Source organism: Lithobates pipiens, unplaced genomic scaffold (assembly GCF_037356315.1).
Source record: "Lithobates pipiens isolate NorthernLeopardFrog02 unplaced genomic scaffold, aLitPip1_a1.2 Scaffold_3, whole genome shotgun sequence".
NCBI classification, from domain to species: domain Eukaryota; kingdom Metazoa; phylum Chordata; class Amphibia; order Anura; family Ranidae; genus Lithobates; species Lithobates pipiens.
In genome coordinates, this window is record NW_027507790.1 from 49648970 (window position 1) to 49662121 (window position 13152).

Sequence of the window (13152 nt, forward strand, 5' to 3'; positions counted from 1 at the left end):
AAAAAATAATAGTGTTAACAGCCTTGGCACAGATAGAGCACAATGCAACTCTTGTTTCAGTGGGAAGTAGAGGTGACCTATAGTTATTATTTTCTGATCATGGCAATACTGAATTAACCAAATTAACATAAAAATAGATCTTTACCAAATATTACCCTGTAATATTTAATACTGATGTAAAGAGGATTGTAAGATGTACAAACCCAATCCACCCATCCTACATTTGTACCCTCAGGGTTTCATATAAACATGCAGTCTATGATTGCCCTTTCTTACTAAAGCATGGGAACAGTTTGTGCGACAGAAGTATTGAAAATAAGCCACTGGCTTACCTCTAGGGCCCCAGTGCTAAACCTGTAGCCAAAGGGCCCTATGTGGCCCTTCGGCACCTTTTTTATGGCCTACAGGGCCTCTACAGACACTAATCTGTTGCCTAATTGCCCTGTTACAGAAGTGATTTCTAGCAGCCATAATATATGTTACATATGCAATATGTGTCTCCAGTCTGACTGTTTCCTGAAGCATGTCTCCAACTGCTACTTAGCATGTTCACAGTCTCTAACAGTCTCCTGCAACATACCCACACTCTGACCATCTCTTGTATCAAGTATACAATCTCTTACCATCTCTTGTTTGTCATGTCCGCAATCTCAGACCATCTCTTGTAACAGGTCTGAAATCTCAGACCATCTCCTGTATTATGTCCACATTCTCTTACAATCTACTGCATCATGCTCATAGTCTTTGACTATATCCTGTTGTGTCTCTGCTCTCTGATATTGAAGTGAAAAAAGGAAGTCTGCTGGCATCACGGTCAAGTGCAGCAAGACATCCGCTTTATTAAGACATTGATTTATACAGCACAAACTGTCAACACGTTTCTGCCATAACGGCCGTACTCATGGCCCAGTGATTAGTAAACCTGTTATGGCGGAAACATGGACCATCTTCCTTTCTTCAGCAGGCCACAAGCCATACAGATGTGGATGTTTAATTAAGGAGGTAGCATATTCACTGAATTTTATGTGCGGCCCTTTGGTAATGTTGGAGGGGGGGGGGGGGGGGGGGGTTGGGACAAATGAGGCACTCATTTAAAGAAAGTTGACCAGCACTGCTGTAGGGGGAAAAAGGATAAAGACCATACATATTTTTAAGAATGGCCAACAACTACCTCCTGTGAAATAGGCTAGGTTTGTCAAGAACCAACATTTAAAAACTACAGCTAGCTGCAGAACCACAAGCCCCAGATAAAGCCTTCTGCAAAAGAACTTTTCCTTCTCAGTTTAAGGGGTTATATGTTACCGTTTTTTTAGACCGGGCGGTCGGCTCTTCAGGGATAACTAATGCGACTAAAAGCAAAGGAGGGATTTGGGGTCTTTTTTATCCCTGATCCCTCCATAAAGAGTACCTGTCACCACATATTACTGTCAAAAGGGATGGTTACATTCCTTGTAACTGCAATATAAGTGAGCATATTTATTTTTTTCCAAAAGAGACAAAGTGTAAAAAAAAAAAAAAAAAAAATGAATAAATAAAAATGTTTAAAGCTCCCCCGTCCCTGTGAGCTCGCGCAGCAAAGAAAACGCACACATAAGTTGCGCCCGTATATGTAAATATATAATGTTCAAATCACACATGTGAGGTATCGCCGAGATCGTCAGAGTGAGAGCAATAATTCCAGTACTAGACCGCTTCTGTAACTCTAACCTGGTAACCCCTTTTTTTTTTTTAATAGAGATTTTAAGGTACCGCAGTTTGTCGCAATTCCACGAATGTACGCAATTTTAAAGCATGACATGTTAGGTTTTCTATTTACTCGGCGTAACATCATCTTTCACATTATACAAATAAATTGGGCTAACGTTACTGTTTATTTTTTTTTTTCATTCATGAAAGTGTCTTTTTTCCAAAAAAATTGCGCTTGAAAGACCGCTGCGCAAATACAGTGCGACAAAATATTGCAACGATCACCATTTCATTCTCTCTGCTAAAAAACGGTAATATATATATATATATATATATATATATATATATATATATATATATATATATATATATATATATATATATATATATATATATAATATTTGGGGGTTCTAAGTAATTTTCTAGCAAAAGATACGTATTTTAACTGGTAAGCAACAAATGTCAAAAATAGGTTTAGTCATGAAACTTCTGTCACTCAGCAGCCCCCCAGTTTTACTCACCTGAGCCCGTTCATTCCCCCACCGCAGATGTGGGGAGGAGCCACGTGCACAGTTGGGGGACTCCTCTATGCAAAACGAACTGCACAGTGGAGGCAAGTATAAAGTTGCTATTCAAAGTTTGTTATTTAAAAAAAAAAAAACAATTGTTTACAACCCCTTTAATGTGTGTTATGATAAGGCAGCTGACTCATTTTTAATGGGCTTCCAGTGCATCACAATGAACATATTAACGGAAAATTAATGGCTCTGCAATGCACCATATTTTAGGGTAACTTTTGGTATGGTGTATGTTACTGCAACGCAAATATTTGAATAGGGTCTAATTATTATGGTATTCATGACCACTTTTTAAAAAAAATTCAAATGTAAAATGTCCTTGCTGTCTAATTTGCCCAGACCAAATTTAGCAGTGTAAGTACTGTATGTTGTCAACTCAACTGACACATACTGACGCTGCTAAACCATTTAGACTTCAAAAAAACTCTGGTCACAAAAATAAGTCATTACCTGTTAACTCACTTTCCAGTAATCTTCCAGGACCGCTTACAGAGAGAGATAGGCTCCTCCCAGCTAGCACAGAAAACACAGGATCCACATCATAAAAAGACAGACCACAAGCAGTAGCCCCTCAGTATTAATAAATAACCGACGGCACAAATAAAACACTAAAAAATTCCCATTAGTGCAACCAGCTTAGGTGTACATCATTGGTCTCAAGGGAGGGAACTGACGCCGTCCTGGAAGATTCCTGGAAAGTGAGTTAACAGGTAAGAACTCTCATTTTCCCAAGTCAATCTTCCAGAACACCTTACAGAGAGGACAAAATAGAACTACCTGTTCAGGGCGGGACCACAGCATTAAGCACCTTCCTCCCGAGCTTGTTCCTGGTTAGAGAACAGGACCGGTCGGTAATGTTTCATGAAGCACTGACCTTTTCAGCCCAAGAAATGGCCCCTGCTCTGTCTGAAAGAGCTTTGATGTTTTCCAGAGAAAATAGCGATGATGCCTGGTAGGCTTCCTTCATTGCATGTTTCAATCACCTAGCGATAGTAATATTTCGAAGCCCGCTTGTCTTAATCTGGACTCCAGGACAGAACAAGCAAACTAGAGGTAGATCTCCAATCTATAGATCTCTTTAGCTCTCATCCTACAAAATCTTCATACAATGATATACCTATGGACATTTAGATAATAGGCCCTTGTATCTATCCAGCGAGATTTCTACTCCAATGTTAAATAAAAATGCTATTATATATATTACACACACACACACACACACACACACACACACACACACACACACACAATAGGATTTTTATAACAGCTTACCTGTATAATCATGGGATACATAGCCTTAAGCAATTACTTAATGGGTTATAGGCCACCTTCAGGCGATTGACACTGGTATAGCCAATCCAGGAAGTTCACTCCCTACATAACCCCCTCCTCCTTCCAGGAGCACATCAGTTTTTGTAGCAAAGCAATATACTTAAATCCCAAAAAGAGAGGAGGGACCTCTTTGTCCCAAGGATTTTACAGGTAAGCTGTTATAAAAATCCTATTTTCTTTATTGTACATCATGGGACACAGAGCCTTAAGTAATTACTTAATGGGACGTCCCATAACAATGCTACTTGAGGGGAGGGAGACAGAACATAGTACCCCCAGACTTGAGGACCTATACTGCTGCCTGCAGCACACTGTGCCGAAGGCGATATCCTCATACCTCCTTAGATCCAGCTAAAAAAAAAAGTGTTTTCGACGCTGCCTGTCCTTTCTAAGGGCCCTCTGGCAGAATAAATAAGACATCAGTCTTACGAATCTGAGCAGTTGCCTTTAAATAGATTTTCACTGCTGCTCACCACATCAAGACAATGTAGTGAATTTTCTTCCATGGAACATGGTTTTGGAAAAAACAATGGCAGGACAATATCTTGGTTCAGGTAGAAACCCGAAACCACTTTTGGAAAAAAGTCTGGACGAGGGCATAACACGACTCTGTCCTCATGAAAAATCAAATATGGTTCTTTACAAGAAAGAGCAGCCAATTCCAAAACCCTCCTTGCTGAGGATATAGCAACCAAAAATACCAACTTCCTTGTCAAAAGGACTAAGGGAATATGTTGTATCAGTTCAAATGTTTTTTTTTTTTTTTTTTTTTTAACACAGACAAAACTAAGTTCAAGTCCCAAGGGTTCAAGGGAGGTTTGACGGGTGGATTAAGCTGCATCACCCCTTGCATAAAACCTCAGACTAAAGAATGAGTAGCAAGCGGTCTTTGAAATAAAACAGATAAAGCTGAGACTTGGCCTTTAATAAGTACTCAAGGCCAATTTCATTTCTACCCCTAATTGTAGAAAGGCAAAAATTCTGCCTATAATATAGCTCCGAGGGTGCCAACCCGTGGATTCACACCAGGAAACATAAGCCCTCCAGACCCTATAATATATAGTTCTGGAAGCTGGCTTCCTTGCATTAATCAGGGTAGAAATAACTGACCTGGAGAGCCCACGTTTCTTCAGAATGTGGGTTTCAATAGCCAAGCCGTTAAATTTAGAGACCGTAAGGTAGGATGCAGGGGCGTAACTATAGGGGGTGCAGCAGTCGCGACCGCAACTGGGCCCTGTGCTGCAGGGGGCCCATGCAGCTCCCTCTACATATGGCCGGCAGCAGCCTAGGCAGCTAGGGGTACCAGTGCACCATGCACATGGGTGGCTGGAGGTGGAGGGTGACTAGCAGAGCTCCATGCTCGACTCTCGCCTTCTCTCCTGTTTCATGCATTGCCGCTCAGTCCGATGTCTGTTCTCCCCAGCCAGAGTCGTCCCCCCCCCCAGTCCGGCCCACACTGCACTGCATACTTCTCCCGGGTAAACAAACTTTAAGCACACAGATGCAGTGCAGCCCTATGACAGCCAGCTCCCGGAGGACACTGCAGGCTTGTCTGCCAGCCCCCCTCCTCCCCCGTCATACACAGATGATGAAAGGTCTTTGAGAGATATGCTGATCACCCGTCCCGCACACTGGATGGAGCCCAGGTCAACATGGATGAGTGCGTGGCCTGCAGCTTGGTCATGGTGAGTGAGAGGACCCCATCCCCCACACACCATTACATACCCCCTCCATCTCCCCCTGGGGACAGGGGCCCCTTCTCAAGTGGGGACAGGGACCCCTTTTCACCTGGGGGCAGTAACTTCATCTGCCCTGGAGAAAAGGATCTTCTCTCTTCTGGGGACGGGGACCCCATCCTGCCTAGGGACAGTCCCCCAATGGGGCACCTAAAAAAAAAAATGTATATAAAAAAAAAAAAAAAAAAAAAAAAAAAAAAAAACTACTGATGCCAGTGGTGGAACTACAGGGCTCACAAAGGTCATACCTGTGACCACGCCCTGGAGTTCCACCGCCAGACTCGGAAGGAAGGGCCCTGGCTGGGGTTCAGGGGGGCCCTTCATGGTTTCTTGCATCGGGGCCCTGAAGGTTCTAGTTATGCCATTGGTAGGATGGAATATCGGTCCCTGTGAGAGCAGATCTGGCCGTAGTGTGAGGGACCATGGGCCCTCCACTGGCATCTTTACGATTTCTGCATACCATGAACTTCCGGACCATGCTGGTGCCACCAGAATTACCGGCTTTCTTTCCAGCTTGATCCTGCAAAGAAGTCAAGACAGCAACAATTCTCTACTCCTGCAATGAAGACTGCCGATATATATATGCATATGCCCATACCCATGACCTTTCTCCCCTCTGAATGCTGGTACCACAGCTATGAGTGTTTAGAAAGGAACGGGGTAAAAATTAACCTGACAACTTTATGAATGGCAGGAGCTCTGCCCAGAGTTGGAAGTCTGACTTCATATGGCACATTGAGATGCTGGTGGTAAGTTATGCAGATCACTACTCCAGGAGACTGAGACTATAGTATTAATTAACAGAACATTTACATTCACTTGCTATAGCTGTTCTGTTAGGAAGGTAACAGAAAACATACCCAGTCAGATATAGGGGTCAGAGACATAGCAAAACGTGATACCACATCTACAGGCCATATTCCCGACCATTAGTGCTGCCAGTAACGCAAAACGTGAAGGCGCTGTCTGTATCTGAAGCAAAATGGCCCTATACACCACCAGTAATACAAGTTTTATACTGCTGTATAAATTCTAAACCCTAGGAAAGATTATAGTGACCACACAACCCCAATTAAAGGGCTCAGTGATGCAAATGATAAAGCTTTACAAATTCAACTATGATGGTAAAGTGAATGTAAACCCAATTCATTAAATTTGAGCTGGCTACAATATTACTGTAGTGTTTTCTTATCTCTCTTTAAAAGCACCAAAGTCCAATAGCTGTCTCCTGCTCCGTTCTTCTGTTATCCTGATAACTTCTGCCTAGTTCTCCGTCAACAGAGACAAAAGCGGCCAGAGTTTTGCGTTGGGGAGCATGCTATAAATAAATTAGCAGCATGCCTGTCCTCCAATCAGCTGTCTTGGCTCTATTCTCAGACTACACTTCCAGTGCTGAACGGGAAGAGAAACTCTCTAAACACAATCTGAACTCTCTGAACTCACTGGGCACCTGCAAGGGTCCACATCCACTCTAAGTCCTTCCTGGAGGAAGAACGCCAAAAAATACAAGATTATAAGAGGGAACCTCAATTACTTTTTAAATGATTAAAATGCAAAGTAGAATTTTTATGTCCGTATGGCCTGAGAGATTGCATAAATATACCTTGGTAAGGTCTCAGCGACCAGAGATTTTCTCTCTAAGCCATTTACACACCTGCTGTCTATAAACATTAATGCATTAAGACAACCTACTGGAGATTGTATGAGACAATGAAAAGGTCAGGTAAAAAACTCCCAATTCATAAAGCCTCTTATACAATTGAGGGCTAAACTTCAAGCAGGTCATTAGAACTATTAGGTTCAGTTTCCATGTGTGTCACGCCATGCGACCCTGGACACAAAGTCGCATGACAAGTCATGGCCCATTGATTTCAATAGCACCAGTTCCAATCCATGCGACTCAAATCACATTATCAAAGCAACCTAGAAAAGGTCCCAGCACTACCCTGATGTGTTCTCTGATGCAATCCCGATCCAGAGGCTGTAAAGTTGGATTAAAAGCTGCACTCCAAAGTCGCAGCAGAGGAAACATAGCCTCAGAGTCTATACATTAGATCACATATGAGGCATGAACCACAAATGGTACCAAAATAATATAACACAAGCATAAGTTCCAGTGTTGTGTATTTAAATACACAGAGTTATAACATACTTGGAGAAATGAGCAGTCAGAGACATAGTGTACTCGTCCAATACCCCACACACAGCAATTCATACGCAATTAAAGCCAACCATTTGTATAATCACGTCATAGATATAGCCGGCTATCAATCTATTATACATCTATTCAGCGGTGGAACCCAGGAAGCTCCAGGTGATAGAAGTCTAGGCACACAAACTGGAGTGCATAGCAGATACTGTTACCCCATAATAATAGGTACAGCTTCAGCTCCTAGACAGAAACAAATATTTTATTTGGAATAGAAGTAAAAGTGAGTCTCCTTAACCACTTAAGGACCGCCGTATTGCCATTATACGTGATCAGAATGGCACAGGCAGGCACAATCACGTAGATCTACGTGCCTGCCTTCCAGCGGGTGGGGGGTCCGTTCGGACCCCCTCCCGCTGGATATGGCGGTCCGTTTCCCTCCAGCAGCGATCCGTGATGAGGGGATGGCCGTTGGTTTTCGGCCACCCCCTCTGGATCGCTCCTGGCCAATGACAAACTTCCTCCCACTGTGTATTGTTTACACAGGAAGGAGGAAGTGATGTCATTCTCCTCGGGGCGGTCTTTTTGACTGGACTACGAGGAGAAGACTAATAGTAAGTGTGCACCAACACTACACTGACATGTAGGTACACACAGGTACACAAACCCCTCCCCGATCCCCCCCGCCCCCCCCCCCCAGTCACAGTGTCACTGATTGCATTGATCATTTCTTTACTGATCAATGCATTCAGTGTCAGTTGTAAAAGTAAAAACTGTCAGGGCAGTTAGTGTTAGGTCCAGGGTAGCCCCCTATCACCCCCCAATAAAGATTTAACCCCCTGATTGCCCCTAGAGTTAACCCTTTCACCCCCTTTTGCCAGTGTCACTAAGCGATAATTTTTCTGATCGCTGCAGTAGTGTCGCTAGTGTCGCTAGGTAGCTAGTTATTTTTTTAGGTTCACCGCCAGGTTTTTATAGCGCTAGGTACCCCGATATACTACCCAATATTGATTTTAACATCCTGATTGCCCCTAGTTAACCCTTTCACCCCCTTTTGCCAGTGTCACTAAGTGATAATTTTTCTGATCGCTGCATCAGTGTCGCTACTGTCGCTAGGTAGCTAGTTATTTTTTTAGGTTCACCGCCAGGTTTTTATAGCGCTAGGTACCCCGATATACTACCCAATAATGGTTTTAACCCCCTGATTGCCCCTAGTTAACCCTTTCACCAGCGATCACAGTATAAGTGTCACTGGTGACGCTGGTTAGCCAGTTAGTTATTTAGGTTCCCCGTCAGGTTTTTATATAGCGCCAGGGACCCCCATATACTACCTAATAAAAATTTGAGCCCCCTGATTGCCCCTAGTTAACCCTTTCACCACTGATCACCGTATAAGTGTTACGGGTGACTCTGGTTAGTTTGCTTTTTATAGCATCAGGGCACCCACCATTTATTACCCAATAAAGGTTTAACCCCCTGATCACCCGGCGGGTGATATCAATTAGGTTTTAGGGTCAGGGTCTGCGTCGCCCCAGGCAGCGCTAGGTTAGTGCCAGTACCGCTAACACCCACGCGCAAAGCATACACCTCCCGTAGTGGTATAGAATCTGAACAGATCAATATCTGATCTGATCAGATCTATACTAGCGTCCCCAGCAGTTCAGGGTTCCAAAAAAACGCATTGTTAGCCGGATCAGCCCAGATACCTGCTAGCACCTGCGTTTTGCCCCTCTGCCCAGCCCACCCAAGTGCAGTATCGATCGATCACTGTCACTTACAAAACACATAACTGCAGCGATCGCAGAGTCAGGCCTGATCCCTGCGATCGCTAACAGTTTTTTTGGTAGCATTTTATATTTAAATCCGGAAGGCAGTGCTTGGTTTTCGGGGTCCCGTACGTGGCTAGGCTCCCAAAAAGTCCCCCACATGTGGTATTTCCGTACTCGGGAGAAGCAGCAGAATTTATTTTGGGGTGTAATTTGACTTCTGCCCATAGCATGTGTGAGCAATATATCATTTAGTGACAACTTTGTGCAAAAAAAAAAAAAGTTTGTAATATTCCCGCAACTTTTGGCAAAATATAAAATATTCCATGGACTCAACATGCCTCTCAGTAAATAGCTTGGGGTGTCTTCTTTCCAAAATGGGGTCATTTTGGGGGGTTTTGTGCTATTTTGGCATTTTATGGCCTTCGAAACTGTGATAGGTAGTGAGGAGTTAAATCAAAAATTTGCACCCTTAGAAATCCTGAAGGTGGTGATTGGTTTTCGGGGTGCCGTGCGCGACTAGACTCCCAAAAAGTCCCACACATGTGGTATCCCCATACTCGGGAGAAGTAGCGGAATATATTTTGGGGTGCAATTCCACATATAACCATGGCATGTGTGAGCAATATATCATTTAGTGACAACTTTTTGTAAAAATTTTTTTTTTTTTTTGTCATTATTCAATCCCTTAGGACAAAAAAAATAAATATTCAATGGGCTCAACATACCCATCAGCAATTTCCTTGGGGTGTCTACTTTCCAAAATGGGGTCATTTGGGGGGGGTTTGTACTGCCCTGCCATTTTAGCACCTCAAGAAATGAGATAGGCAGTCATAAATTAAAAGCTGTGTAAATTCCAGAAAATGTACTCTAGTTTGTAGACGCTATAACTTTTGCGCAATCCAAAAAATATACGCTTATTGACATTTTTTTTACTAAAGACATGTGGCTGAATAAATTTTGCCCTCAATGTATGACTAAAATGTAGTTTATTCGATTTTTCTTATAACAAAAAGAAGAAAATATCTTTTTTTTCAAAATTTTCGCTCTTTTTCCATTTATATCGCAAAAAAAAAAAAAAAAAAAAAAAAAACGCAGAGGCAATCAAATACCATCAAAAGAAAGCTCTATTTGTGGGAAGAAAAGGACGCAAATTTCGTTTGGGTGCAATATTGCATGACCGCGCAATTACCAGTTAAAGCAGCGCAGTGCGAAATTGGAAAAAGACCTCTGGTCCTTAAGGTGTTTATTGGTCCGGAGCTGAAGTGGTTAAAGTACATATTTCAACAATGTTTGTTAACAGAGATTGCTGTACATTTAACTGGCTTTATATAGCCCACACTAAAAAGGTGGGAGACAAAGCCTCCAAGCTTATAACATGTCCAAATCTAGTAATAAATGAAAGTTTCTGACACCTTTGGATAAGCCCTGGAGTGTGCAACTGGAGCAATCAGAAGGCCAACACCTGCAGGTATTATCAAGCAATCATTAAACACGGGTCTGCACATGCAATCCTTGCATGGAGGTTATGCCCAGGAGCCTGTCAATTAAATGTTGCAGGGTCCGTAATTGATGTTTCTAGTTCAGCCTAGGGGTGAGCTATTGCCCAAATGCCAGTTCAAAAGGCTTGAATAAATCACACCAGACACCACTTGCAGTGGTTTAATTGCTGAAAGCAAAGAGTGTGTATTGATGGTAAACATTGAGTAGGAAGGAGTTAACAGGTTGCAGAGTCTGCTGATCTCTGTGATTGCCAGCCCCAGCTCTGCAGATTGTAGATGTTAGGGCCTCTGCTGCCAAATGACCACACAAATGGTGGACAGGAACACAAAGCACATTCAACCCTGTGTTTGTAGGAGTTATGCAAACACCAACAGCAACAGATATCCTCTTAAGGGTAACCACCATGTGGTCATCTACCAAAATTAAAACAGGTTTTATGGTGGAACCAGAGTACATGGTGTAGCTGTGGAAACCAGATGAAGTCTGCTGTAATACTCCTGGTAAGTTCGAGGTCCGCCCACTGCTTCCCTGATTGCAATCTCTACCTGGTGTCTATTGAAGTCATTCAGGGAACCTGCAGCATAACAGGCTGCATACTGTCCTGGCTTACCAACATAGTTCACCTGCCTCTGCAGACATGGCCCCTCCCCCCATCTGGAGGTAGTCCGAGACTCTGGATGCCTCTGCTCCAGCCATGCAGTACTCCTACCAAAAGATTTGGGGAAGCCATCAGCCGTGATCCATCCATATTAATCAGCAAACATCAGTATTTCAGCCAGCAACAGAGGATATGGTGCTTGACCAAATGTGAGTAAGAGAGGGCACCCCCTAGAGCCTCAGCGTCCACGAGGATAGCTGCTTCGTGAAAATCAAGAAAACAAGTTTGTCATTTCTTTTTCCAATGCTCTTTAGGAATCCTTTAATCTGGACTCCATTTCAAAGAGCGTTGCAGCACTGGAGCTGTGAAGCCCCACCACTAGTAGGAAAAAAGGGATACACACACACACACACACACACACAGACACATACACACACACACACACATACACACACAGACACATACACACACACACACACACACAGTCAGAATCCCCAGACCAGCCTTGTTGGTCTGTGGATAGTAGAGAATCATCTAAAAAAAAAAAAAAACCTGGTGCCCCCTTCACCAGGGAGCAAGAAAAGAGGAACCCCCATTTGCCTCTTTCTTACTCTAGGGACAGAGTCTGCAGGTGTCCCAGATGGCTTCTTTGTCTCCTACCAGCACAGGACAAAATATCTTCCACCATCTTCCCTGTAGCCTTGAAAGGTCGAGCAGTGAGGATCGGATGCCTCCCCTGGAACAGTGCATGGAGCTTGTAGCCATAACCACTAGGCCAGTGTTTGCTACTAACAACATGGCTGCTAAGCCATTTCCTCTGCTCTGCTTTCAAGATAGGAGAACATACCACTATGCTATTGAGCTAAGCACCAATCATCAGCACACGATAAGTCCACACTGTCCCGCGGAAGACTCACCTGAGTCAAAATCCCACACTGCCAGTGTACCTGAATCTACATGCATGCTGCCGACCAGACTCCTGTGGAGAGAGGGGGCCCTCTGGAGTAAAAATTTAAGACTCCCTTTCTAGGACAGCCTGAGAAAGCCAGAGCTACCTGCCTCCCCAGGTTCACGAACCCTGTTCTGGGATGATGTAGCCGGAAGACCCGGCCAGCTAGCATGAAGGCCAGAGGGAAAAAAACAACAACACATTTCTTCAGAGTTCCTGTCTGGCCGGAGGAAACACAAATATTGAGGAACTACTGCCTATGGGCTGTCATATATTTGTGGATCATTTGTTTCCTGTGCTACGTGGGAGGAGCTTATCACCGTAAGCCATCTTGGAAGATGACTGGAGAAAGAGTTATATTATAACGGCTTATGTGCCACTTAGCAAATCAAGGTGAGTAGAAAATTCTGGACAGCTGCACTTCAAATTAAATTTCTCGTGCCTTTATTAGAACATCAGGATCACACTATAAATGTCACAGAAAAGTAATACAGAACCAAAAACACGGACGCGTTTCACACTAAACATAGTGCTTACTCAGAGCTATGTGTGAAACGCGTCAGTGTTTTTTGGTTTTGTATTACTTTGCCGTAACATGTACAGTGTGATCCTGATGTTCTAATAAAGGCACAAGATATTTCATTTGGAGTGCGGTTGCCCAGAATTTTCTACTCACCTTGATTTGCTATATGCATTAGCTGTCACATGGGGCTCTTCATTTCCTGGAGGAAAAACCTTTTTGTTTCAGCAGACCTACCTGGAGCGGTGGTAACCCCATCTCTTTATGTGCCACTTACCTAGCACCATGGATGGGCCCAGACCCTTTGAACCCCTAACTTTGGTTGAAAAGTAAAA

General features: G+C 43.4%; 1 protein-coding gene across 1 annotated transcript in view; it reads right to left on the reverse strand.

Annotated features, from left to right (window-relative positions):
- PPIL2 (peptidylprolyl isomerase like 2) overlaps positions 1 to 13152 on the reverse strand; it is a 103854-nt gene that overhangs the window by 16446 nt on the left and 74256 nt on the right. The gene's annotated exons all lie outside the window — the stretch shown is intronic.